This window comes from Nansenia antarctica (assembly GCF_963989245.1).
Source record: "Nansenia antarctica genome assembly, contig: SCAFFOLD_435, whole genome shotgun sequence".
NCBI classification, from domain to species: Eukaryota; Metazoa; Chordata; class Actinopteri; order Argentiniformes; family Microstomatidae; genus Nansenia; species Nansenia antarctica.
The window spans coordinates 7,501-12,500 of NW_027662794.1; the positions used below are offsets into that span (position 1 = coordinate 7,501).

General features: G+C 49.1%; 1 pseudogene across 1 annotated transcript in view; it reads left to right on the top strand.

Moving 5' to 3' along the window:
- The window catches only part of LOC308175457 (calmodulin-binding transcription activator 2-like), a 34,455-nt pseudogene that overhangs the window by 1,460 nt on the left and 27,995 nt on the right, over window positions 1-5,000 (top strand). The window contains exon 2 of the transcript in view: window positions 599-1,234. The product of the transcript in view is annotated as a calmodulin-binding transcription activator 2-like (transcript). The remainder of the gene's footprint in view (window positions 1-598; window positions 1,235-5,000) is intronic.

Genomic DNA, 5,000 nt, shown 5'->3' on the forward strand with positions numbered 1-5,000 from the left:
TCGGCCTTCTTGCGTGCACGGCATGTTTGAGATCTCTCCACAGATTGTCAATCATATTCAAGTCTGGGGACTGAGATGGCCGGTCCAAAACCTTCATCCGTCTTTCCTGGAGGCCGGGTTTCCCTTGGTGCCGGTCAACGTGTCTGGGAAGATTTCAATGTCCCGGACAAACTGGAGAAATTCCGGTCATCATATTAAAATATAATATCGGTGTTTGTCGCGGTGATTAGTTGTTGTGTCGCCTATAGAGCTCCGGACGTCACGTGACTCGTTTTGTTTACACCGCCATTTTGGCAGGAAGAAAAGCGTGAGCCTAAAGGAATGGAGCCGGCGTCGATTTCAAGCCGTCAGAGTTCACCGCGCACTTTATTTTCAAGAACATTGAACGCTACATTACAAAACCTGATAGATGAAACATTACTGACCCTTAAAACGCCCCCAGGTGCTTTTCACCAGGACTGAACATTACTAACCCTTCACCTGTACTGAACACCACTGACCCTTCATCTGTACTGAACACCACTGACCCTTCATCTGGACTGAACACCACTGACCCTTCACCTGTACTGAACGGACAGAGAACCTTCCAGACCTGCAGTGTCCCGACATCCATAATCCCCTGATCACCTTCCCCTCGTCCACTCTGGAGTCTGTCAGCCCCTTTCACACATCCCAGCCTCCAGCCTTCCCCTCGTCCACTCTGGAGTCTGTCAGCCCCTTTCACACGTCCCAGCCTCCAGCCTTCCCCTCGTCCACTCTGGAGTCTGTCAGCCCCTTTCACACGTCCCAGCCTCCAGCCTTCCCCTCGTCCACTCTGGAGTCTGTCGGCCCCTTTCACACGTCCCAGCCTCCAGCCTTCCCCTCGTCCACTCTGGAGTCTGTCAGCCCCTTTCACACATCCCAGCCTCCAGCCTTCCCCTCGTCCACTCTGGAGTCTGTCAGCCCCTTTCACACATCCCAGCCTCCAGCCTTCCCCTCGTCCACTCTGGAGTCTGTCAGCCCCTTTCACACGTCCCAGCCTCCGGCCTTCCCCCTCGTCCCCTCTGGAGTCTGTCAGCCCCTTTCACACGTCCCAGCCTCCAGCCTTCCCCTCGTCCACTCTGGAGTCTGTCAGCCCCTCTCACACGTCCCAGCCTCCAGCCTTCCCCTCGTCCACTCTGGAGTCTGTCAGCCCCTCTCACACGTCCCAGCCTCCAGCCTTCCCAGTGGAAGTCGACAGAATACGTCCCGCAAGGTCCAAGGTTCTAGAACCAACCAATGAATAAAGGTCCAAGATTCTAGAATGTTCATGTCAGTGAGCAACAGGCTTCTTTTAGTTCAGCCTTTGTTAACCCTGCCAAGTCCATCCCATAATGCACAGCTCAAACTTGCCTTTTAGTGTAATAAAATGGTCAGAAACCGTAATAAAAGCCTGTTAAATAGATAAGATATTAACGGTAGGAAGCATGGTGTTCTGTACCTGATATGAAGTGCTCACTCCCACAAGCGGAATCCGTTGCTTGTCGAGTCTGCTGTCGGCCATGTTGAATACAGCAGGCGAAGAGACAGGCTGCCATGGTGCTCTTGCGCGACGTCAACTAGCGGAGCTCGGAGGCTAGCCTACATTTAAAAAAAAATATACAGCCTATATATACGTATTTTTTAACCCAGAATATGTGCCAATTTCATTTTAGCCAATTGTATTCGAATTGTGCTTAGAGGGAATTATTTTCGCCGGACATAACCGAAGAGGTTTAAATATGTCGGACTTCAACAGATTTTATCAGACAAAGACCGGTAATTACTAGTTAACGTAAACCCAGCCTGGAGGTACTTCATGGTTGGTTTTGAGGTATGCTTCGGGTCATTGTCTTGCTGGAATACCCAACCTCTCTTCAACTTCAATTTCTGGACTGACCTTCAAACATTAGCCTCTAGAATGTCTTGATATTTGGTGGAATCCATTCTTCCTTCCACCCGCACAATATTGCCTGTGCCCCCAGCTGCTACACAACCCCAAAGCATAATGGATCCACCTCCATGCTTAACATTTGGCACAGTGTTCTTCTCTAGAAATGCTTCACTCTTTTTTCTCCAAACATTCCTTCTTTGGTTGTGGCCAAAAAGTTACATTTTGGTTTCGTCAGTCCAAAGCACATTGTTCCAATAGGCTCCAGGTTTCTCAAGGTTTTCTTTTGCGTACTTTTGCTCAATTTTGTGTTGAGGTGGTAGGAAAGGCTTCTTTCTGTCAACTCTGCCATGTCGGTCTTTGTTGTTTAAGGTACGCTGTATTGTTGTCCTGTGAACAACTAGACCGGTGTCTGCTACTTTTTTTTGCAGCCCTTTTGCAGTGATGTGTGGGTTCTTCTGAGCATTTCTCACCAGATCTCGGGCCATTCTATCAGAAAATGTTCTTGGTCTTCCAGATCTTGCCTTGACTTCAATTGACTTCAATTGTTCCATTTATTTTCCATGTTCTGATGATGTTTCTGACAGTGGCAATGTGTAGTTTGAAACACTGCGAGAGTTTTTTGTAGCCTTCTCCTTGATGGTGGAAGTGAACTATCTTGATTCTGACATCCTTGGACAACTGTTTAGAGGAACCCATGGTTTTTAACACCAGACACAACAGCCACCGCAGTCGGATACTTTAGAAGGCATGGAGTTACTTCAGAATATTTAGTTCAACCCTGGAATTATATTCTCCTGACTCACTGAAGCTCTAACGAGTAAATCACCTTGGTCTGGGCCTTAGTAATCATCTGTTCAAAAGGTAACAAAGAATAATCCAGAAGGGTTCCCAACTTTTGCACAGGGCCCTTTCCTTTCCTGTCCTCTCTTGTCCTCTCGTCCTCTCTTGTCCCCTCTTGTCCTCTTGTCCTCTCTTGTCCTCTTGTCCTCTCTTGTCCTCTCGTCCTCTCTTGTCCCCTCTTGTCCTCTTGTCCTCTCGTCCTCTCTTGTCCTCTATTGTCCTCTCTTGTCCTCTATTGTCCTCTCTTGTCCTCTTGTCCTCTCGTCCTCTCTTGTCCTCTTGTCCTCTTGTCCTCTCTTGTCCTCTCTTGTCCTCTTGTCTCTCGTCCTCTCTTGTCCTCTTGTCCTCTCTTGTCCTCTCTTTCCTCTTGTCCTCTCTTGTCCTCTCTTGTCCTCTTGTCCTCTCTTGTCCTCTCTTGTCCTCTTGTCCTCTCTTCCTCTCTTGTCCTCTCTTGTCCTCTCTTGTCCTCTCTCGTCCTCTCTTGTCCTCTTGTCCTCTCTCGTCCTCTCTTGTCTCTCTTGTCCTCTTGTCCTCTCTTGTCCTCTTGTCCTCTCTTGTCCTCTCTTGTCCTCTCTGTCCTCTCTTGTCCTCTTGTCCTCTCTTGTCCTCTCTTGTCCTCTCTCGTCCTCTCTTGTCCTCTTGTCCTCTCTCGTCCTCTCTTGTCCTCTTCTTCCTCTCTTGTCCTCTCTTGTCCTCTTGTCCTGTTTTGTCCTCTTGTCCTCTTGTCCTCTATTGTCCTCTTGTCCTCTCTTGTCCTCTCTTGGCCTCTCTTGTCCTCTTGTCCTCTTTGTCCTCTCTTGTCCTCTCTTGTCCTCTTGTCCTCTCTTGTCCTCTCTTGTCCTCTTGTCCTCTCTTGTCCTCTCTTGGCCTCTTGTCCTCTCTTGTCCTCTTGTCCTCTCTTGTCCTCTCTTGTCTCTCTTGTCTTCTCCGTGTCCTCTTGTCCTCTCTTGTCCTCTCTTGTCCTCTCTTGTCCTCTCTTGTCCTCTTGTCCTCTCTTGTCCTCTCTTGTCCTCTTGTCCTCTCTTGTCCTCTCTTGTCCTCTCTTGTCCTCTTGTCCTCTCTTGTCCTCTTGTCCTCTCTTGTCCTCTCGTCCTCTCGTCCTCTCTTGTCCTCTTGTCCTCTTGTCCTCTTGTCCTCTCTTGTCCTCTTGTCCTCTCTTGTCCTCTTGTCCTCTCTTGTCCTCTCTTGTTCTCTTGTCCTCTCTTGTCCTCTTGTCCTCTATTGTCCTCTTGTCCTCTCTTGTCCTCTCTTGTCCTCTTGTCCTCTCTTGTCCTCTCTTGTCCTCTTGTCCTCTTGTCCTCTTGTCCTCTCTTGTCCTCTCTTGTCCTCTCTTGTCCTCTCTTGTCCTCTTGTCCTCTCTTGTCCTCTCGTGTCCTCTTGTCCTCTCTTGTCCTCTCTTGTCCTCTCTTGTCCTCTCTTGTCCTCTCTTGTCCTCTCTTGTCCTCTTGTCCTCTCTTGTCCTCTCTTGTCCTCTCTTGTCCTCTTGTCCTCTCTTGTCCTCTTGTCCTCTCTTGTCCTCTCTTGTCCTCTTGTCCTCTCTTGTCCTCTTGTCCTCTTGTCCTCTTGTCCTCTCTTGTCCTCTTGTCCTCTCTTGTCCTCTCTTGTCCTCTCTTGTCCTCTTGTCCTCTTGTCCTCTCTTGTCCTCTTGTCCTCTATTGTCCTCTTGTCCTCTCTTGTCCTCTCTTGTCCTCTCTTGTCCTCTCTTGTCCTCTTGTCCTCTCTTGTCCTCTCTTGTCCTCTCTTGTCCTCTTGTCCTCTCTTGTCCTCTCTTGTCCCTCTCTTGTCCTCTCTTGTCCTCTTGTCCTCTCTTGTCATCTCTTGTCCTCTCTTGTCCTCTCTTGTCCTCTCTTGTCCTCTCTTGTCCTCTTGTCCTCTCTTGTCCTCTTGTCCTCTCTTGTCTTCTCTTGTCCTCTTGTCCTCTATTGTCCTCTCTTGTCCTCTTGTCCTCTCTTGTCCTCTTGTCCTCTATTGTCCTCTCTTGTCCTCTTGTCCTCTCTTGTCCTCTATTGTCCTCTCTTGTTCTCTCTTGTCCTCTTGTCCTCTCTTGTCCTCTCTTGTCCTCTCGTCCTCTCTTGTCCTCTCTTGTCCTCTTGTCCTCTCTTGTCCTCTCTCGTCCTCTCGTCCTCTCTTGTCCTCTTGTCCTCTCTCGTCCTCTCAACCTCTTGTCCTCTCTTCCTCTCTTGTCCTCTCTTGTCCTCTCTTGTCCTCTCTTGTCCTCTTTTGTCCTCTTGTCCTCTCTTGTCCTCTCTTGTCCTCTCTTGTCCTCTTG